This window comes from Mus caroli, unplaced genomic scaffold (genome assembly GCF_978045245.1).
Source record: "Mus caroli unplaced genomic scaffold, Mus_caroli_1 scaffold_7, whole genome shotgun sequence".
Lineage (NCBI taxonomy): Eukaryota > Metazoa > Chordata > Mammalia > Rodentia > Muridae > Mus > Mus caroli.
In genome coordinates, this window is record NW_028227262.1 from 6,822,778 (window position 1) to 6,846,744 (window position 23,967).

Here is a 23,967-nt window from a genome sequence, read left to right on the forward strand (position 1 = left end):
TATAGCATGGATCTATTTTTATGATTTAATGCTTATATATTAAACATTAATCTCCCTATGCTCCTGATTCATCTCCCTCTCCAAGAAATTACCCCATTTTAATGTCCTACAGGTGCCTCAAACTCAACATTTTAAGCCATCGTCCCTCTCCCATGGGCTTGGCATTCCCTGCTAATTCAGCCAACAGTGTTACTTTCTGCTGGTGTGTCAGCTTTATTAATCCCTTCCAGTGTAGTGCACACCTGTTCCCTTCTAAAAAAAAAAAACTTTTAAAAAATTGTCTGATAAAATATATTCCTTTGAGAAACCGCTGCCTCTCCCCAGCTGCGGGTGCCATGTAAACACACATTCTTTTCATAGTAACAATGTGTGACAATCTTGGCCCTTGAAACGTCCTATCTTCCTGAACACAGCTACAAGGTAGACCTCTTTCCAGGCTCCTGTGAGAACAAAAAATCCTTCTCTTGTTGAGTTTTTGGATGTTAAAAGACTGTGTAAGTCTGAAGCCTGGGAGTAAAGGGGTGGAGAGATTTGGTATTCTGGAAGGGCCAGGGGGTCTACACTTACTCTGAAGAAAGCCAACCCAAGATATACAGAGAGGAGAGACACTGTCCCCTTTCAACCAAGAAGGGAGCTAATGTTGACAGTACTGGACACTTTCACCAAGTCCTTTCTAAAGTGGACCCAAGTTGGATTCTACTGTTCTTTGCCTATCAGCCTTAGAGACACAAAGTCTGGAACAGCACTGGGTGGAAACATTGTTGTCACACGGAGCTAATTTAAACTCAAAGCCTGAAGGAGAGAGAAGCTCTTTGTTGATTTAGCCTTGAGCTGAAGACAGCTGCTGGTCCCATTTCCCACAGTGCCAAGTCAGCAGGAGCTACCTTTGTTCCTTTGTCCCCATGTCAGAGACAGGATGCTGAGAAGAGAGATGCACTATTTACAAGAAGGTCACACTGTTGCTTGTGTCCATGCTCACTAGCTGGGCTCTGGCTGATCCTAGCCACAGAGCTGGGCGCTACTGTTCTTTTTAAGTGTGTAGGAGTCTGTGATCTAGGAGGAAGCCAGAAATAACAGAATGCCCCAGATAGCACGCTGTCCATTTCTCTAACTGCCACAATCTTATTGTGTGGGCAGAGCACAGAGATCATTGCACGGGACAGAAAGATCCTGCGAGTGAAACAGAGTGTCTCAGTGATCTATGGTTCTTAAGTGACCTTGGGAAAATTACGTTTCCTCTTGGAACCTAAATTCTATGGTAATAATGATGATCACTTGCAAAGGTTGTTCTGAGGACTGTGGCAATGCATAAACATGCTCAGTACAGTGCATAGAATATAAAAAATGCTCAGTATAGCTAATTGAATATAGTCATAGCTCCAAAAGAGAGCTTTAAAATAACTGTGGGTTGCAAAAGAGGGCTAGATTACAAACAGGCACAAAAGGTAGTGTTTTACACATGGTAACATATTTTTTAACAGCATAATACTTCGAGAGGCTCTCCAGTAAAGATAAAGTGTATGGGTCAAGCAAGCTGTGTCAAAACATTTTAGGATATTTGTTGTGTAACCTGTCCTGTAAGGTTTCATATCTGGAAGTAAACTATAAACCGCCTTGGGTCTCCATTTATCCAACCGTCATATCTGTTGTGTTTTATAAAAAGATAAGAGAGAAGGAATTGTTTGGTAGTTGAGGTAGAGTGTAGTAAGGTGTGGAGGAAGAGGGTGCCTCTGCGGGGCCCAGGCTGAGGCATCCCTATTGCCCGCCGCTTTTGTGTCCCCCTGGTAAGAACACGCTCAGGGCAACCGGAATCTTCTGCAGCACAAACTTTATTGCTTACCCCATCAGGAGCCAGTGGAGAAGAGAGCCAGAGAGAGAGCCAGAGAGAGAGAGAGATGGCGGAGCCCCCTCCCTTTTATGGAGGACTGTCCTCCGCCTCGGACGTGTCACTCCCTGATTGGCTGCAGCCCATCAGCCAGAGTTGTCGTCACGGGAAAGGCAGAGCACATGGCGTGGAAAGCTACCCCGGCACATGCGCAGCTTGCTTGTTTACTACTTAGAACACAGGTGTCAGTGCTATCAGCGCCATCTTGTAATGGCGAGTGTGAGGACGGCTCCTTACATCTCCCCCTTTTCTTTTATTTAAGAGCAATAGGCCACCCATATTAATGAGAGTGGAGATAGAGGTCAAATCCCCAGTGTGTAAAATAGGGGCTTTACACAAAACCTCCTCCCAGGCTCATCACCCAAAGGGGTCTTGGTCCGCTCCCGTGTCGTTTTTCCTGGGGGAAGGACACTTGGACACTCAACCTTCTTGAAAGATGACATGTCTCCCTAGAATAGGCTCATAAATGCCACAGAGCCCTTCTACTGCAGTGCTTAGCCATGCAACTCTCTCGGGCTGCTGAAGCACACTCACTCTATCCCGTGCAATGAGACTAGCCTCGTGGGGTGCAAGAGCTGAGTGGCCAGCGACCTATTGCTTAAGCATAGATAACCATATATCAGGGGAAGCACCATGTTCTAGTGCTGCAAGTGCCTGGGAAATAATCACCATGTCTCTCCTAGTTTGGGCCTTAAGCTTACAGACCAATCAAAGAAGCAACACTAATCCACAGCAAAGAACAGCTCCAAATAATTCCACCCCCACCCATTCTTTAAAGAAGGAAAATGTTGAAAAGATAGTCCTTAGGTCAGGGACAAGTCCAAGTGCGTGGGGCAAGTCTCAATTTTTTAAAGGGTCTGTTCAAATTTAGCCGTCCAATTCTGTATCTCCCAATGCTGCTTTCCCTTTGTTGTTATCGCACTGGACATCACCAAGACGAGGGACATCAGTATTCCCTTGGTCAGTCTGGATTTTTCGGGTGAGTCTTTCTGGTATCCAAAATGGGTTGTCTTCATTCTGTGGAAAAACACAAACAGCTCCCCTGGATCTTATCAAAATAGGATCCGGGCCTTTCCATTTGTTATTTAAAACATCTTTCCATTTAACCATCTCTTTGGGCCTATCTGGCTCTGAACAATGTAATTCAGCTGCGGTATGGCCATGAGAATCAAGATTTAAAAAATTGAGTGTAAAAAGTGCTGTAGACACAGACACTCTTGGTACTCGGGGTAGAGCCTCCTCGACTCCCCCTTTCTGTTTTATTAGATGGAAGTCCAGTCAGGTGGGTCACGTCCATCTGACGGCAGAACTGTTGGAATCAGTCTTAAGGAGTTTGGGTTTCCCCCAAGCACTCCATGCCTCAAGGCAATGTTGAATCACATGTGAGGCCTTTTCTCCAGTTAAAGGAGAGGCAAACATGATGCCAGAGTATGTGTCAATGGACACATGGAGATATTGAAGTTTTCCAAAGGAAGAAACATGTGTAACATCCATTTGCCAGACCTGTAGAGGTCGAATACCGCGTGGGTTAATTCCCACATGAGGAACTGGCAAGAACTCACAGCAGCTTTGACATTGAGTAACAATGTCACGGGCTTCTTTTCTCGTCAAGGAGAAACGGCGGCGTAATGTTTCAGCCGTCACATGAAAATTGTTATGAAAATTTCTTGCAGCCTCTATCGGGGATGTTAGGGCAGCAGCCACCACTTTAGTGGCTTTATCTGCCAAATCATTCCCCAGAGCCATGGGGCCAGGTAGGCCTGAATGGGCTCTAACATGAGTAATATAAACAGGAAATCTTCTAGATAACAAAACTAATTGTATCTGCTGAAAAATATTGGCAACTTTACTGGAAGGCTTAATCACTCCAGCCATTTCTAAAAAATTAAGGGGTTCTAAAAAGGTTTTTAAAACTTCTAAAACCACTAAACATTTTACCACTTGAGGTGAATTTTCATTATATTGTTTGGATACTACTTTACCACTAGCCACATAGGTACCTATGCCAGTTTTTGATCCATCAGTATATACCACAACCCCATTTTTAAGTGGGTTTCTTACTGTTATTTGTGGAAACACAACAGATTGATTTTGGGCGAACTGTAAAATTGGATGTTTTGGATAATGGTTATCTATTTGTCCTGAAAAGGAGGTAACTAAAACTGCCCAATCATTAGATGTGGCTGCCAAGGTTTGAACCTGTCAAAAGTCCAATCTCTCTGCTCTGGAGTCAAAGCAGCAGCGTTTGCTCGGGCCTGCGTTTGTGCAGCCTCTTGCCATAGAGCTCTCCATTCCATATATTTGCCCGCATTGGGGAGAGCGGCTTTTGCCAGTCGGCAGGAGTTAGTGCCATGCCAGCAAGCCTGTCTAACTGCACCAAGGTAAAATTAGCATTGGTTCCATATTTACGGACCGATTCAGCAAGCTCTTTAACCTGAGCGTGAACACGCCCACCCTCGGCTCCTTCAAAGACCGGAAATGCCTGTTGCATCTTCCTTTGTTCCTCTCTTGGAATGAACGAGTCTGCGCACTGCCTCTCTGCGCAGGGCTGACGCACTACGCAGGGCGGGGGCTCCGCATAGGGCGGAGGTGCACTATGACCCTGAAGCCGACTGCCCTGAGGCCAAGCAGCAAGCTGGCCTTTGCCAGCCGCTTTTGGCTTTTTTCTTGACTTAAAAGCTCGAATTTCTCTCTCATAACGAGCTGCTCCCTCCTCCAAGTCTGTTTTCTCAGAAGGGCTAATTTCTTTATCTGATTCACAGCTACTAAGAACTGGCTCTTTAAACTCGTCTCTTTTCTCCTCTTTCCTTCCAATCTCTCCCCAGGTATTTTTCCCTGACATTAACTTTTCCTTTTTTCCTTTGTTTTTTCTCCTCTTTCCTTCTAATCTCTCCCCAGGTATTCTTCCCTGACATTAACTTTTCCTCGGGTTCAAGACCCGTGGAAAGGCCTGTATACTTATTTCGCGCGCCATGCTTTCTCTTTTTTCCTGCTCTCTCTCCCCGCTTTACTTCTGATAGACTGTCTTGAATTTCGTTCAGAATTCTCCACCCTGTCTTAACTGCTTGTTGACATATGAAAAGAAATAAAAGGGCTTTTAACACTAGAGAAAGTTCAAGACCAGACATACCTTGTAAAGCTGTAACAAACGCGCATCAGTTCCCCAGCTGAAGAGTTCTGAATCTACGTCGGATCCTTCTCAACAGTCTGTTTCCGGGAACACTTCATTACCACAGTTCCCCAGCTGTAGAGTTCTGAACCTACACCGGGTCCTTCTCAACAGTCTGTTTCCGGGAACACTTCATTAACCGCTCCTTCTCCGTGATGCAGTAGCTCGCGGGTTCCGGCACCATTTATTGCCCGCGCTTTACTTACCCCTGGTAAGAACACGCTCAGGGCAACCGGAATCTTCTGCAGCACAAACTTTATTGCTTACCCCATCAGGAGCCAGTGGAGAAGAGAGCCAGAGAGAGAGCCAGAGAGAGAGAGAGATGGCGGAGCCCCCTCCCTTTTATGGAGGACTGTCCTCCGCCTCGGACGTGTCACTCCCTGATTGGCTGCAGCCCATCAGCCAGAGTTGTCGTCACGGGAAAGGCAGAGCACATGGCGTGGAAAGCTACCCCGGCACATGCGCAGCTTGCTTGTTTACTACTTAGAACACAGGTGTCAGTGCTATCAGCGCCATCTTGTAATGGCGAGTGTGAGGACGGCTCCTTACACATCCCTTCTCCCTCTGAGGGACCAGTCACAGGCCAGTACAGTATAGAATAGAATTTATTCAGGGCATGGGGAGGGGTGCTGAGAGAGAGGCAGAGGCAGAGGCAGAGGCAGGGGCAGGGGCAGGGGCAGGGGCAGGGACAGGGGCAAGGGCAGGGGGAGGAGGAGAGGGAGGAAGAGAAGGAGGAGGAGGGGAGGAGAAGGAGGAGGAGGAAAAGAGGCTGACTATGAGCATGTGGGGGGGGAATGGAGAAAGAGGAGGAGCAGAAAAAGAGGAGAGAGCAGGGAGAGGGCAAGAGAAAGAGGAGTCAGGCACACCTGGCTGTTGCCAGGTAACTGTGGGGCGGAGCCTAGACGAAATGCCAACAATATCATCTTTATTCTCACCCTCCATACACTGATATTTCTTCTCAATTACATTTGCTAATGCTAGAAGGACATCTGTGTTCCCAATGACTGACAGAAATCTTGGAACACAACCCTTTTGTTGCACCTGTATCCTCACTCATTGGTAAAGGACAAGCATTTATTAAAAACAGTAAGGACCACAGGACTCACCTAGGTATGGTGGAGGAGAGCTTTTACTGTAGAAATGATGCAGAGCATAGCCAGAGGCATCTGGAAGGGTCCAGACTGACCCAGGAGGGTGAGGTGGGAGGAGAGAGGAGCAGAGAGACTGCCTGGGAACCCAGAGACCAAGAGCCCAAGAGGTTAAAAAAGGACCAGTAACCAAAATTGCTGAATTTATATAGGAATTCGAGAAGCTGGGGGGTGAGGAGGTGGGAGGTGAGGGAAGGTAAGCTCAGCCCCTGGGGTGGAGAGTTTAGGGTAGGGGGATGGGGTATGCCAGTCAGGAGGAGTCCTAACAAGTACTGAAAGAGTCTGGGAGAACTTGGTGGCCAGGTCCTCTTTGATATGTTAAAAAGGCACCCCAGTTAGCCTTTTGTCCTGAGTTTGAGACATAATAAAATGGGTCTGAAGCGTATTAGGAAGCCTAGAAAATGAGGAAACCGGAGAATTTTACTCTGCCCTGTTAATGCCCCTATGAAAATAAAATATATTTAAATAAGTAGATTGTAGCAGGATCCCATGTTGAAAATGCAGGTCGTAATTAGAAGCTACTCAGGCCCGGATTGTCCTTCACACGGGGCAGCAGGTTCTGTTTTCTAAGGGCATGTGCTATTTGCAGATTCTGTTTTTGTTACATTCTGGTATCTGTGGTCTGGGAGGGGCTCCCCTCCTGTTACATTCCGGCTAAGACGTGCCAGATGCCTCCGAAGCTGAAAAGGAAAAGGAAAGTGTTTTGCCCTTCATCTCTAGACTGGAAGTCACTGCCAACTTTGCTTTTTAATGCCATTATGAAACCAGTTTTGGGTACAGAGGTCTGTGACTTTTTCAGGTTGATGGCAAACAGTTTCAAAGGCTGGGCAAATGGTTCAGTAGGTAGAATGCTTGCCCGTAAGCATGACGACCAGAGTTTGATCCCCAGCACCCTTTAAAACAACAAAAACAAACAGCTCAGTAAATGCCGGGGGCAAGCCTGTACGCTGGGAAAGCAGAGACAGAAGATGCAAGGGCTTGCTGGTCAGCCAGTCCTGTGCTCCAGGATCAAGAAAGAAACAGTGTCTCAAAAAATAAGATGGAGAGGAAGTGAGGAAGACACTTGCTATTGACTTATGACCTACAAATGCACGTATGAACACACACACTGATGCTTTGTAACACGAGGTATGACGCCGTGGGAAGGGGTGTCTTAGTGCCCCCCCCCCATCTTAGCCCAATGATGGGTCCAGTATAAAAGGAAGTTTATTTGGGACATGGGAAAGGAGGTCTGGGGAAGGGAGAAGAGGCAGAGAAAGCAAGGGGACAGAGAAGGACAGAAGGCAATGGTTTGCATCTGTGGGTGCCGATCCCTATGGAGGTTTAATGATCCTTTCACAGGGGTCATCTAAGAACAACAGAAAACACACACGTTTCCATTGTGATTCATAACAGCAGCAGCATTACAGTTATGAAGTAGCAATAAAGCCAATTTTATGGTTGGGGGTCACAACAACATGAAGAACTGTATTAAAGGCCACAGCCTTAGGATGGTTGAGAATCACTGCCATGGGGTCTAGTGGTCTTGTAAGACGCTGGAGAGCTTTAGCTTACTGGGGACTCCCTGAGTGAGAGCTGGGAACTGATGCAAAAAGCAAGAGGAATTTATTGTTCCAACATGTTGGGGTCACCCTGCACATGGAGAGAGAGAATGACCACACACAGCCTGTCCATTGAGCCATTATACAGTTCTCCAAGCAGCAGCCATTAGGCACAATGTGATTGGCAGAACAGTGTGACGTTTAAACTGATTGGCCTATAGGGAAAGAGGTGGGTGGCCAATGGTATCCGAATGTGTCTATGAGCTCTGGTTGGCCCCTCCCCGCTGTGGTCTGAGGACTGTAACTAGCCTCTCCCTTCCAGACAGGAGAGGTGCCTGTGGTCTTTATGACCCTTTGCTTCCAAGAGGGGAGAAAATTCCAGTGGAATTTTCTAAAGTTCCCGAATTGACATCTTCCATCTCTAGTTTCTTGTGATATTTGCCTGGCTTGGATGAGGAAGAATTCTCTTGTCTACTTCCTTAAGCATCTGTGAGTGCTGTGCATATGTGCACACACTTAGTGAATTTACCTGTGCCTGGACTCTGTGCAAATATTTTGTTGCAAATTCAACTTCTAGGATTTTTTTTTTAAAAAGGGATTTCCCAGCGTTTCTATTTCTTTTTGAGTCAGTTCAGCAGTTTGTGAGTTTTTCAATGAGCTTGTTTTTACCTAAGTTGTCTAATCTATTTAAAGCATGATTATATCCATCTTTATCAGTACTAACTTTTGCTCAAATTCCAGCAGCCATTTGTCCCTAATTCTAGCACTTGGGAGACTGAGGCAGTAGGGTCAGGAGTTCAAGGCTAGTCTCAGCAACAAAGTGAGTTTGAGTCTATCTGGGGGATACCTGAGAACTTGTCACAAAATGCTAATAACAAGCAATATTTCAATAAACGCCCATAGGTTCCCCATGTGCACACCTGTATTCCTAATGTTATATGACATCCACGGAATTGGCTTCTTGCTGATTTCATAGTGTTGGCTTCTTTCCTCGGAAGTTACGTCTGATACTGAACTTTTATTTAAGGTGAGAATTGGGACTTCCTTTCATGGATTCCTCTTTCTCTTGGCTCGACTGGATTGTCAAACCTGGGTGCTGCATCAGCACTCTGGGTGTGAAGACACACCTCCAGCCCAACTTTTAATATCTTTTCTCTTGATCTTGGTGACTTCACTTCACATTTATCTTTCATGCCGTTTATCGTATTTTTCAGCAGTACCTAACCCCATTCTGCTTCTTCTGGTGCCACCTTGTACTTGGTCTTCAACTTCCCCCTCTTTTCTGATTTCTAACACTGTTATTTCTCTGTATTTCCTTTAAAATGTATGTATGTATGTATGCATGCATGCATGCACGCACATATGTATGTATTTTTGTGTGTGAGTGTGCAGGTATGTGCACTGGGGCTGGCATATGCAGAAGCCACCACAAGATGTCTGGTGTCATTTTCTATTGCTCTCCTCTTTACTGCCTTGAGCCAAGCTCCCCGACTGAACCCAAAACTTACCTTTATACTATTATAAGAGACATACTGACCAGTGAGCTCCCAGGATCTGCGTGTCTCTGACCTCAAATGTTAAGGTTATAAATGCTCACTGGTTTTTTGTAGGTGCACTGGGCAGAACAGGGCAAAGGGCAGGGGAGGGGGCAGGAGCAGGGCTGAAGGATGGGGGCAGGGTGGGGGTGGGCATCACATTCAGGTTCCCATGCTTACCCTGCCCTTGCCTGTCAAGCCAGTTCCTCAGCATGCCTTTGCTCGTCTGTATCCCTCCTACATGTTCTTGTCTCTCAGGAAACAATTCCATCCAAGGGAGTTCGTAGGACAGTAGGAAAGAGGGAGGGAGTTAATACCATATGTGTAGAGGTGTCCTCAGAGTCCAGAACAGAACTGGGTGTCATAGCTCAACAAGAAGGAGCTCCAGGTAGTTGTGAGCCACTAGCCGTGGATGCTGGGGACCAAACTCAGGTCTTCTGGAAGAGCAATAAGAGTTTTTGACAGCTGAACCATCTCTCGAGCTGGTCTGTTTGGTTCTTGAAGGGAGGCAAAGCTGCTCTTCCACCGCCAGGAAGCAAAGGTTGTGGTTCGGGTCATAGAGTGCTCACCGAGCATGTGTGAGGCTCTGGGTTCAATTCCTAGCACTGCGTGAAACCAGGCATGGGGCCTATATATGATCCTGGCGCTAGGGATGTAGATGAGAAGTTCAAGGCCATCCTTTGCAACATAGGACATTTGAAGCCATCCTTGCTTGTGTGAGACCTTGTTTAAAAAACCAAACCAACATTCCTTTTCTGTTCCTCAGGCCCCGGTGCGTTAGAGAGAAGCTGATTCTTACAGTTGGTTCACACTTCCCAGGGACACAAGTGGCTGTGACTCACCCCCACCCCCACCCCGCACCTCTTGTGCTTCATGTACTTTTGTTCTGACTCTTTCTGAGATAGCCAGTTTCAATATTTTTCTCCCCACTTCTTTGGGATCATCTGCCTGCCTGATTCTCACTGCAATCAAAGGCCCTTCCACCTGCTCTGTTGTTTGGATAAATTGGATAAGATAAACTGTCTTCTATGTTCACCCAAAATAGATTTATTGCGTTCCTTTCTCTTCCCTCATTGCTTTTGGAGGGTTTCCAGACAGTGTCAGCCAAGACAGCCAGTCCGCTGCCACTGTTTTGAAACAAGGCATCCCAGTCTTGAATCTCAATGTTTCTTTTTCTTGCTGTTTGCCACATTGTCTTCCCATTCCTTTTCTTTGTAGATTTTGTTTTGTGCTTAACAAATGAGTTAAGAGATTTTATCTTTGAACTTTCCCTTTGCTCTAATGTATTGTTATGCCCTAAGGAAGTTCCAATGAAATTGCCCTCCATACTTTTATGTCAGTAGAATCGGTTCTCACAGCTAAAATGGTTGAACATCTCAAGGTTACAGTTGATGTTGCTTTTGGTCCATTTTATATTCAAAGCATCTCCTGCTTTGACATCTAGTCTGGATGGCATACTGAAATTCTCTTCTACTTATTATTTTATTTAGTTTATTAATGTAGATGTGTGTTTGTACCTACAAGTACACAATGTATCTGTAGATAGATCTTCTCAGGGGTCAGAAGAGGGAGGGCATCAGATCTTCTGTACTGGAGTTACAGGCAATCGTAAACCACCATTAGGTGCTGAGACCCAAACTTGGGTCCTCTGCCAGAGCAGTCAGTGCTCTTAATCAGTGAGCCATCCCTTTAGCTAGAATTTATTTTAAAAATTAATGTCTTTTCTTAAAGTGCCGTACGAAGTATCAGCTTTCATCATAGCATTTTCATACAAGTGTGTCATTGGACTTTGTCATAGTTCATCCCGTCCCCCATTGCCCTCCCCCAGCCCCTGCTTCCCTATGGTGGACCCCTTCCTTCTTCTAGACAGCCCCCACTCTATTCTCATGACTCATGTGTTCCAGTTCCCTTTTCCTTCCTCCTCTCTATTAGTACATCTTCTTTGCTCATGACCTCTTTCTAGTTTCATGTACTTAACACAAATATAGTATACATATATATATATATATATATATATATATATATATATATGTATATATGTGTGTGTGTGTGTGTGTGTGAGTATGTGTCAGAGTATGTTTGAGTGTGTGTGTATATGAGTGTGTATGTATATATGTGTGTGAGAGAGAAAGTATGTGAGAGAGACCGTGTGTGTGTGTGTGTGTGTGTGTGTGAGTGTCAGAGTATGTTTGAGTGTGTGTGTATATGAGTGTGTATGTATATGTGTGTGAGAGAGAAAGTATGTGAGAGAGACCGTGTGTGTGTGTGTGTGTGTGTGTGTGTGTGTTTCTACAGATGAGAGAAAATGTGTCATTTGTTTTTCTGAGTTTGGCATATTTTGTTTCATGTACTGATTTCTGGTTCTCTTCATTTCCCACGAACATCATGACTGCTCCGTGACTCTGTAAATCCTGTTGCCTACACATGACTTGTTTTTGTTTCTTTCTCTGTCCATTTCATTGAGTTGCAGAGTTAAAGCTTCCTTGCATGCGTCTGAGTAAGCTATTTCAGCAGCAGTTCAACGCCCACCGTTGAGTCTCACGGTTCTTCCTCACTTCCTCCTTGCCAAGGCTTGAATGTTGCCTTCTTTCTCCTTCTTTTTCTAAGAGAAAAGAGAGCGCTCTGGAGCTCCCTTGACGGGGCTCCCTCTCCTGCCAACAGCCAGACCCAGACTAGCTTGCTGCTGCTTCTGTTAAGCACACTCTCTCCGGTTCAGGGTATGTTCATCTGCGTGCGTTAAAACTGCGAGAAAGCCAGGATGAGCTAGTGAGAGAAAAGATATGCTCTTAAGAAACATCAGTGCTTTCAGACTTGATTGTGCTGAAATTCAGCATTTTTGTTTGTCTTTAGTTAAGTGCTTCTTTGCCTAAAATGGTAGGAACTCACTTTTCCAGTCGCAGCGTACAGTCACTGCAAGTTGTTGCTGTGTCTTTTCTAAACAGAAACCTAGCTGTGCCTTGCCTTACAAAGAGGCAGGGTCAGCTTAAATGACACTTATTAAAGACAACTTATTACCTTCAAAATGTATCATAAGCTTTCTAACATATCGATAAGTAAAAAGTTTTCTGTCTAGTTGTATAAGGTTTCTTTCTTTTTATTTGACAAATTTTTCTTATTTCTGATGTTGGGGTCAGCAAGAGAACTTGATCCTTCATAAATCTAAAGTTACAAGGGATTTTTGTTTTGCATAGGGTTATATTGTCTAGGTTCATTATAGTTAGTGCTTACTGCAGAATTCCTGCACTAAAGGGCTGAATTAAATTCCATTGCATGTAAATATATAAATTTATGTGTGCATGTGCACACAGACAAATTAAAAAAAAATAAGCAACATTGCAAAATTTTAAGACTCTGTAACCTGGCAGGGCGTGGGAAGGTAATGAATTACTTGAAAAAGTCTATTATTCTTGGCTTACATGATCCTGGCATACTTATATCCATTTATAATGAAATATTCTCTTTGATTGAATGTGCAGATAAATAATAATGTTGATAGCTTTTAAGTGTCATAATGATAGATCTCTCTCTCTCTTTCTGCTGTCAGCTTTTCTAATGTGAATATAATTTAGTAATACATCAGTGGGTTTTTTGTTTGTTTGTTTTGTTTCTTGTATTTTTTTGTTTGTTTATTATTATTTTTTTAATTTTGTTTTCCGAGACAGGGTTTCTCTGTGTAGCCCTGACTATCCTGGAATTCACTCTGTAGACCAGGCTGGCCTTGAACTCAGAGAACCACCTGCCTCTGCCTGCCAAGTGCTGGGAGTAAAGGCCTGCGCCACCACTGCCCAGCTCATCAGTGTTTATTGGAGTATAATAAATATACTATAAGAAGCTGTACACATTGAGTTATACATTTGCTGAGCTTGAATAGATATGTACAACTGTGCTACTATCACCATAAAGTGCTGAATACACACATTACCTCCACGAGTCATGCGCACATATGTGTGTATGTGTATGTGTGTGAGTTGTGTATGAGTGTGTGAGTGTATATGTATATGAGTGAGTGTGTATGAGTGTGTATGTGTGTGAGAGTGTGTGTGTATATGAGTGTGTGAGTCTGAGTGTCTGTATGAGTGTGCATGTGTGTGAGTGTGTGAGAATGTGTAAGTGAGTGTGTATGTATGAGTGTGTGAGTGTGTGTATGAGTGTGTATGTGTGTGTGAGTGTGTGCACGTACACACTTGTGAGAGTTAGAACATTTACCATAAGCTCTCCTGTCTTTTCCACACAGCACTATATTAACCACAAGTTCTGTGTTCAAGATGAGATCTCTAGAATCTACTCATTTATATCTCTGAAGCTTTATGCTCATGAGCAATACTTTCCTCGGTTTCCTGTTCCCAGACCTGGAAATCTCTTTTCTGTTCTGTTTCAAACAGTTTCGTTAGTTTAGTTCTCCTCAGTGAAAGCATTCAGGTTGTTCTTTTGTTACTTCCTTCACTTAGCGTAGTTTCCCCAGGCTGAACTCTGTTGTTGCCAATGGAAGGATTTTCCTTTTAAGGGGTGTGTGTGTGTGTGTGTGTGTGTGTACACATGATGTGAGTGCAGTGCCTGTGGCGGCCAGAAGAGGGCGTCATATTCCCCTGGCGCTGGAGTTGTAGGTGGTTGTGAGGCGCCCTACGCAGATGCTGGGAACTGAACTCTGATCCACTGGAAGAACAACAGGTGCTCTTAAGCTCTATGCCAGCTATCCACCCCCTGATTGTCCTCTTACAAGATGCAATATTTTACTGTGGGATGCATCACATTTCCCTGTCCTACTTCACATCTCTTGATGGACACTGAATTTATTTCCAAGTTTTAGTCATTATGAACAATTTCACAATGAAGATCTTCAGGGGCACAGATCTCTTTTTGAGATTCTTGTTTCCATTTGATTGTACACACACAAATAAGTGGGATTGCAAGGTCATATGTCGGTTCTAGTGACAATTTGTTTCAGTGCTAGAGATTAAATCCAGGGCCTCATTTTTTCTAGGTAAGTTCTCTACCGCTGAGCTATACCCCAGCTCCATTTTAAATTTAAAGTGACCTTGACATTTGGTGTCTTTTTTTTTTTTAATATCTAACTTAATATGTTATACTGCATTCTGCTTCTCTACTAGGGGTGCCTGGGCACAGGTGTCCACAGCCCAGTGTCTTCCTTTACTGAACTGGAGGGGGAAACAGCAGAATCTGGGATGAAGGCTGTGGTTCCTGGTCTTCTCTCTGGGTATCTGGGCACCTCTGGGGTACCACTTTGAGTAAGGATCAGGGGTCCATGGTTTATGCTTGCTCTCAGGGCATCCATGAGCCCAGGTAGAGAGGGGAGGTGGAGCTTGGGTCAGGCAGAATGTGGTCTGATTGGAAACAAGGGCGGAGTATACCAGAGGGACTGGAGGGGAGAAAGGCTTCCTCCAGAGTCTTAGGCACAACAACCTTTGAGTTGCCGGCCTTATCCGTGGCGATCCTCAATGAAGCAGCTCTCTAAGGCTATCCTTGCTTGTTTATGTTGCTTTATATGATGATGAATATTGGATGAGTAGACTTTATTCAGGGTGAACCAGGGATTAAATACCTTTCAGTGGAGGAATACCTGGTAAGGGAGGATTATGGGCTGAAAGCAAAGGCTATCCAGATAACCTCATTAACGTGAGAACTCCAGCTGTTACTTTATGTGACTGACTGCCCCTGGTTCCTCTCAGTGGGGTGTCATGGTGACATATTCCAGAGCAGGTACAACTACAGGAAGGGAGCAGCTCCACTCCTACTGGTCTCAGCTTTCTGTGATTCCTGGGATCTGAGCTCACTCACTCTTCCCAGTTCTTACGTCTGTCTGGTAACATGGTCCCACAAGGCTGACATTAATACGTGTGAAATAGTGTCTCATTTTGGGCTTAATATGCTGTCTCTAATGGTTGAGTTTGGTTTTTGTAAACAAATATCTCTTCAAGTCTTTTACCCTTAATTTAACTTTATAGTTATGACTTACAGGAGGTTTTACATGTGTGGAATTTTGACCCCTTCCAGACATGTTTGAACACATCTTCCCACTTGTGTTGTTAGCTTTCTGTTAGTTTTTTTTTTTTTTCCAATTTGCTGTTATAGACTTTTTTTTTTTTTTTTTTTTTTTTTTTTTGCTTGATATAGCTTTTCTTGACAAGTTTTAATTGTTTGTGTTTGGGTGTCAAGTCTAAAATAAATATTAATGTCAAGAAGCTTTACCCTCCCAGACCTGGTGGATTACAACTGTTATTGCAGCACTTAGAAAAAGAAGACAAGGGCAGGAGTGTCCTGAAATTTGAGGCCAAACTAGAGTATATGAGTTCTAGGCTAGCTTGGACTGCCACAAAGAAACAAAGAAGGCCACTCTCTCCCTTTGTTTTCTTAGAGTGGCTTTATGTGTGTGAATCTTACCTTCAATGTTTACCTTGAATTGAGTTTTGTGAATGGTACGAGGATCTAATTATTGTGTATCTTTGGCATGCTTGTCTATCAAGGATCAGAAAATGACATACAAAATAACAATAGTAAGCTTTTAAACTTTTTTTTTTTTTTTTGGTTTTGTGAGACAGGGTTTCTCTGTATAGCCCTGGCTGTCCTGGAACTCACTTTGTAGACCAGGCTGGCCTCGAACTCAGAAATCCGCCTGCCTCTGCCTCCCAAGTGCTGGGATTAAAGGCGTGCGCCACCACGCCCGGCCCTGCTTTTAAACTATTAATTATGTCAGCGGTAAATGAAATAGGTTCTCCAGTCAAAAAGTCATATCATGAATGCAGGCGTGGTAGTACACACCCATTTATCCCAGCACCTGAGAGGCAGAGTTTTTGGGCCAGCTTGGTCTTCATTGATAATTCCAAGTCAGTCAGAGGACAAATAGTGTCCAAATGGATTAAACAAAGCAAAAATGTAAGTTCTGGCCATGTGCTGTCTACTGTGCCAGCAGCTCATTTAGCTTTAAGGGCACTTGTGGAGTCCAAGTGTAGGAAAGGCTGTGTCATGCGGTGTTAACCAAAGGCGGCAAGGTGGCGGCCCTCACATCAGACAGAGCAAAGTGAAAGAAAGGCAAATACTGTGGAAGGAATGAGGAAGATCATCAGGAAGACATAGCTGTAGTCTTCCCTCCCCCAGCCTGAAACCTGCTTGCTCAGGGGTGGAGCTTCCCGCTCAATCATTCTGCCACGCCCACTGCTGGAACCTGCTGCTTTGCTGTTCGGAGCCATACACGTGGTCACCCTGCTACTGGACCCCAGGACTATTTGGCGGGAATCAGCTCCCCCTTCCCTGCTTCATAACTGCGTGCAGAATAGTAAAATTGAGCTTTGATCTGAATGCCTGTCTTAGCTGCATCTTTTCTCGCCCACCTAGCTCTTCTTCTCTTCCAGGTTTCCAAAATGCCTTTCCAGGCTAGAACCCAGGCTGTGATCTGCTGGCCGGACACAACACATAACCACTGCTACAATATCCACCTGACACAGTAGAGCCAAGTGACAACTACAGAACCCAAAAGAAAGGGGATGGATGGGGAACTCTGCCCTGTTCTCCACAATACATTCATCACCTGCAGACAATCAGGAAATCAGGAGACCCTGAACCCCCACTGTGCTTTAGACCAAATGGTTCCAGCAGACAGGGCACTTCCTTTCCTTGGGAGAGGAATAAAACTTTTTTCTCAAGGCTTCATGGAATATCCATGAAGATACATCACAGAAAAACATAAACCTGAAGAAATTAAAGCCTCAAGTACACAGCTACTTTGCACAGCAGCAGGGAGCTGGAAGTCACTAAGAAGAAGATTGAACACTTTACAAATCAGAGTCCACTTAAGTACAGTGAGGACAAGCTCTGGTCCTGGGCTGGGGTGAGCAGCTGTATCTCCTCCTCCACCCCCAGGGCCTCGGAGAAGCCATACATTCTCACACTGTCTTTGCTGATTTAACCTTACAGGACACAAAATAAAACCGGGTAAGAATTATATCCCTGGGAAGAGACTGCAAATGTGGAGAAACACATTTGTGAGTTTAAAGAAGAGTGCAGTCCTAGAGCCAGATCATAAATTTTAAGTGACAGCTATCAAATGAACATGATAATTAGCAAAGAGAGAAGAAGCAACCAGAGTGTTTGCTTACTGTTAAATGCAAACCACTTCAGCTCTCTTCTTAAGACGTGCAAACCATCAAAGACCAGACAGCATTCAGAATCCAATTAACAAACAGATACAAAGTCATTTAAAATGTCAAGTAACATATTAAAAAATAAATTTTAATTTTATTTGAATAATTTTTATTTATAATAAGCTTACTTAAATGTGTTTAGATGTAGTATTGTATTCCTATTTTTTTTTGTTTTTTTGAGACATTGTATTTCTTTAAATGATAGCCTACTATTATTATATTAATATTGGTTGGTTAATATTGTTCTTTTTTTTCACTTTTGGAAGCCCTTACAATTCATAAGAAGAAAATCAGATGGTGCAAAGAGAACATTTGGGGGCAGCTCAGGGGCTTGGTTCTTTCCCAGTATACACAAGGCTGTGCGTCAATTCCTTGTACCGCAAAGTAGCTGACAGCGGGATTCAGTGATTTCCTAAACTCAATTTTTATTTTTCAAATCCCATTTTTAATGATGGTTCCTAAACGCTTTAACCTTTCTTGTAGCCCACCTCCCACCAGAGATAGTGGAAAAGAAAGGATACAGGGTGGGGAGAGGAAGTGGACCTGTTAAGAAAGGTTCTTTGGAGCAACTCCCGTCTGGGTTGTCTGGAAATCAGCAGTTCAGTTCACAGGTCGGCAGGCAGCAGCAGCTCAATCAACGACCAAACACCTCACGGATACACCAGCAGTTCAGTTCAGTAGAGTCAGGTTAGGGACAGTGGTGACATGACCTAGCAGAGACAGCCAGGCCTCAGCCTCCTCATCAGGAGGGACCAAAAGGGACACCCGGAGAAGCTCTTGGCTGTGCCTCTCAGAGAAGTAAAGATGCAGAGCCCCAAGCGTTGCACAGGCAGCTGTAGCAGCAGGTCAAGCTCTGTCTCCATCGCTCTGTCAAGTCTTATTTCTACCCTCCAAACATGACGTGTTCTCCACGTGCCTTGCCTCAGCATGAGCATCCAATCAGCCCACGTCCTTGGGAGCGACAACAAACTGCAGCACACCACCAGAAATGTTTTGCTGCGTTTCTCTCTATGGCATCCCGACAAATGCAGCTCAACTACACAATGTAAGGCGGACCAACACACGTGTGCTGTTAGCAAAGAATCCCTCATCACGTCCTTTCACGTGCTTGCTTTAGCAGAACATCTTCTCTTCCTGTGTCTGCTTCAGCGAAACATTCCTTCAGGAGTCTGCCTTAGCCTTTCACACCTGTGCCCACTGTAATGAAATGTCCCTTCACGTGTTTGCCCCAGTAAAACACCATCCAACCAACTTTCCAAAGAAGCCCTAAGTTTCCACTTCATCTAAAGACAACAGTTGTACGCATTCTTACAGAAAGAAAGCATTTAAAGTGAGCAGGAAAACCGACAATGGTCTAACAACAGCAAAGGCCTGATTATCTTAAGGAGTCGACTCACAGAATTAAAATGTTACAGGAATATGCTGTGTAATTTATACATATTTGTGAAATTTTATATCTTCATATTATTGACTTCCAGTCTCACACTGTCTTTGGAAAATTTATCGCAGACCTCACTGCAAACGTTCCAGAAGTTGTCAGTTTTTCTTTATGAAACTCGCTTTGTGTTCGCAAAACAAAATCTGTGTGGGTGACTTGTCACATGGTTTCTTATGACTGAGGAGGCTCAGAAGTCCCAGCATCATCTGTCCATAGGCTGGGGGCCTGGGTGGTTCCAGGGCCATCTCCAGGGCCTGAGGATGTGAGAACCAGGAACCTCCAGGTAAGTCCCAGTTCAGATTTTCTTGACTTGAGACAAGACGCCATGGGGCTTGAGCCCTGCCTGGCTCAAGTCTTCAGGCCTCAGACCCGGGAGCACAGATCTAAAGGAAGAGAAGATTGGATCCCGGCTGACAGCGAGCAGATTCACAGCTCTTTTGTACTTCCGTGTTCAGCCTGTCAGTGGGATAGGTAACATTACACACACACTGGTGACAGCATCCTTCCCAAGCCTATCCATTCCAATTCCAATACCTTTCAGGAACAGCACTGCAGAACGCCAGCCAATACATCCTTACACCCTGTCGAAGGAGCGAGCGAATGAAAGTGAACCACCCAAGCTCCACCTGCTGTCAGCTGGGCCCCACACACCTTCTGCTAGTTCACACTTAATCTTCAGACCAGTGTAACAGGGAAGCCACGGCTCCATCTAGGCATTACGACCACTACGTGCGCAAATAAATGAGGAGGCCGCATCCCTCCTCATTTGGAAGGATTTGGGGGGGGTTACTCTTCCCCCAACATCTTGTAACTTAAATAGGAGGGGGAATAGTTAACGTGGTCCTAATAAATTCCAAGCGTCTTGATTATATCACAACGTTAGAAGACCTACACAATCCCAGGTTATTGTCTAATAACTGCTCACATGTCTTAGCTAGTGTTTATCACTACCTTCCTATATCACTCAATTTATAGTCTTTTTTTTTTCTCTACCAGGCACCTCAGTATAGGATAGGATGACCCAAGCCTTGACTCCTGAAGGATTTGTGGTTTTTCCCCACTGACCTTAACATCAAGGCACCGAAATGCTCCCATAGATTGTCTGCATTCTAGAGAGACTCTGGTTTTATTGTGGCATAGTTGCTTAGTTTCCCTTTGAGAAACAGGACCAGCCGCAAAAGCTGACACCATACTTCAGCCTTTGCCTGAGGAGTGCAGAGTGGAGAGGTGACAATCAGTGGAGTCATTGTTGTGTCTCTGGCTGAGAGCATTCTTTCTTCTGAAACGGTGACCTCCTATGTCAGCTTCTGTGGCATGTTAATTATGGCAGCCAAAAGGGGGCTTCTGGTTGCCAGACATCAATACTTTGACAGTTGGACCTTGGCAGTCAGCCTCAGGAGGAGGAAGTGGCCAAACAAGGGACTAGACCTTGGTGGATAGCATAGGGCATGTAATCTGTGGTTTAGCCAGGGGGCAGAGAGAAAGGCAAAACCTGTTGGCGGGCACCAAGCTGGCTATGCTCTGTTCTGCCAGAGCCCTTTGACCTCTCTTGCATGTTTCATGGTTTTGGTGTCACACTAACCTTGGCAGTTCTCCAAGAATGCAGCCTTGACTCAGGTCGCCATTGCTCTTAAATGAAAGGGTCTCTGGCGGGCACGTTTGGCTTTTCCCACCACCAGCGTTCGAGTGTCGTGGATCAAGGAATGCTTGTTGACATTACACCTACTGCTAAGAGTACTTAATCCGACTATATGTTCTGGAACTGTGAAAATCACACAAGTTCTGTTCAGGGGTCTGTGATATGGACATAGAGTGGTCCCTGGCCTCTATAAGCCTCTACTCTTGTGAGCAGCACTTATGGTCACCTACAGCCATTGTTATTTCATAGGCAGCCTCTGGAAGTCTCCCATAGCTCTGAGCAATTGGTTTTGTCTTGTGTAAAGATACCCTGGTTAGAAGCTAGAGATCCCTCTAGGGAAAGGCTGGGAGAAATATTAACCACACAAACTGTTTGACTGAGAACAAAGGTTTTCTGTCTCATTCCAAAGTTTTTGATTTTGTAAACTGGCACAAATATAGGAATTGGGCAAAAGGCTGTGACAAAAGGCTTTTTTTTTTTTTTTGTGATTTGAATTAGAGGTTCATTGGCTTGATATGGAAGTTTCTTTTGTCATGTATGGGGTGAGAATTGAGCCTGACTTGTCTACCTTAATCCTAGACTCACTAGGATTAACTAGCTAAGGCCTTAGCTCCACATAAGTCGGTTCTTCAAGCACCTGGCCTAGCATCATGATATTAACTCTGCTAAGATGAGATAATTTTAAGAATATTTATTTTATGTTAAATTATGTGTTCATGAAGGCAGGTGCCTGCAGAGGGCAGAAGAAAGCATCGGATCTCTTCAAGCTGGAGTTATAGGCAGTTGTGAGCCACCCACCATGGGTGCTGGGAACATAACTTGGGTGCTCTGTAAGGGCAGCTGGTGCTCTTCACTCCGGTCCCCTACATGAAATAATTCCTGACACACAGAAAGGACCTCGATCCTCGGTTGCCTTTCACTTCGGTTGAAAATATTTGTGCTGAAGATAGATAGACCTGGATTTAAACCCCATTCTGTGGCTCTCCTAGCTGACTAATTTGAGATGTCAAAGTTAACAAAACTGAATGGAAGTCACAAGTGGCCAGCAGATAGTGTGCCCTTAGAGTCTAGTGACTGTAGTTGAGCTCATTGCTATTGTCATTGTGATTGTCACTGCCGTAGAGCATGCTGTGTGCAGTTGGGAGCTGCACTGAGAAGCTCAGCAGAATGAAAGCATATCTGGTACTTTGGGTCCCTCCGAGATAACATGCATGGCTGGAAGGCTGGGAAGTCCACGCAGAAGGAGGGAGAGAGAGCGGGAGGGAGGGGAGGAGTCTCCTGTGCTTTGGACTCTTTCCCTTCAGGGCTGGCTAGAGCCAGCTCACAAGAGTTGACTAGTAAATTTCTCAGAATGTTTTAAGGTCAAATTAAATGTGTGGTTTTTTTTTAATAAATAACAAGTCATATGGATTTATAATTAAATAAATTGTACTGGGAATTCATTCTCAAAGTATGTTTTTTGGATCAGTTTTACTTAGTTTTCTTAGTCAAGGGGATGAGAGCCCGCAGAGCCCTACACAGCTCTCCTTATTGAGCAGCTTCCTGCTTTACATTTTGCCAGATCTGCTTTATGTAAATCTACTGTTACATCGCTAGCATTCCACATAGCTTTTAGTCCTCTAGCCTTATTAACTCGAATTCTTCCTCCACTGAATTGTGCTCTAAATTTATATTTATGAGGCTGACTCTAGCTGGTCAGGTTCATTCATTTATGTATATTACTTTTGAGGCAGAACCTCATGTAGCCCAGGTTAGCCTCAAACTTGCCATGTATACATATATATCTACAAAGATGACTTAACTCCTGATCCTCCTGTATCTTCTCCCAAACTCTGCGATTAAATCTAAGCAATATAGGCTTCTAGGCATGTTACCATCCTGTCCAGAGTATGGGGTGCAGGACTTTTTGCGTGCTAGGGAAGTACTCTACCAACTGCGCTACACCCCACACCGCGAAAGACGTAGTAAGAGTTTTGTTGCTGGCCCTGCTTTTTCCACTTAGTCTCTTCTGCTTTCTGTAGGATAGTACTCAGCACACATGCATGCTCACACACACACACAAACATGCACACACACATATGCACACACACACATGCACACGCATATGTGCACACACACATATATACACACACATTAAACACGCACGTACACGCATATACACACATACACATATATACATACACACATACACCACACACACATATGCCCATGCCCATGTGCACACACACTTATTCATATGTACACACACATATGCACACACACACTCCTATATATATGCTCATGTATTCTGTTTTCTCACTTTTCCTAAATAAGTGATGGGGTTATGCATATATTTCTTTTCATTTAAATATATACACAGGTGTAAGTCTATAGTAGCATTGTGAATATATTCATTTAATGAAAAGATTGGAGAAATAGCTTGAATATTTTACCAAGTAAAATTGGGATCCCTTGCAGGCTTTTGTGGAAATCTATTACCACATACACACATATACACACACATACACATGCACACCACACACAATTGCATCAGTTGGTAATCAGAATTTGATGGCTTAACTACATATATTGTAACAGTAGCTTTTGCATTTGTATATGTTTTAGCTGGTGTTTGTACACCATAGAAAATTGGCTGGGTTTGGGTTGATTAGTAACATTTTAATTCTCTATATCGTTAAATAAAATTCAACACAAACTAGAGACACTCGGGCAAAGGGAAGCTCAGTAGAGGAACGGGCTCCATAGATTAGTCTGTGGACATGTCTGTCTGCCGGAGACTTTTCCTGATTGCTGTGGGAAGGCTCAGCCCACTGTGGGCATTGATAGCTCTGGGCAGGTGGTCCTGGAACCACCTGAGCCCCTAAGGAAGCAAAGTGAGCAAGCCTTGGTGAGCAAGCCAGTAAGCTGCACTCCTCTGTGGTCTCCGATTCAGCATCAGCCTTGAATTCCTATCTTGGCTTCCCTCGATGACAGATGGAAACCTGTAAGCCAAGTACACCTTGAAAATCTCTCTGGGTTGTTTTTTTATCACAGGAAGAGAGAAACAAGCTAGGAGTGCTGTATAGAAAGAATGCACTCTAGTGAAACAGTGTAACTCTCCAAATGTACACTCAAAAATCTGTTTCCAGAAAGAAAATTGTCTGGTGAGCCAGTAGATGGCACTATTAGCACACAATGGTGAGAGCCTGAGTTTTTAAGGCACACCATCACAGGACTTAGATTTAATAAAGTGTATAATGCTGCCCCCAAAGTGAAAGCTCTAGTGTAAATTTCTATACTGTGACTTATCAGAATTTTTAAAATGAAATTTTATTTGTGAAACTGTATGTTTTGGTTTATGTCTCATCTATAACTTTTCCCCAATAATAAGGTCCACGTCTGCATTCAATTTTATGTGATAACTTAATAAATTCATCACGTCAGTGCCACATTACTTAAGCTGCAGACAGACCACTC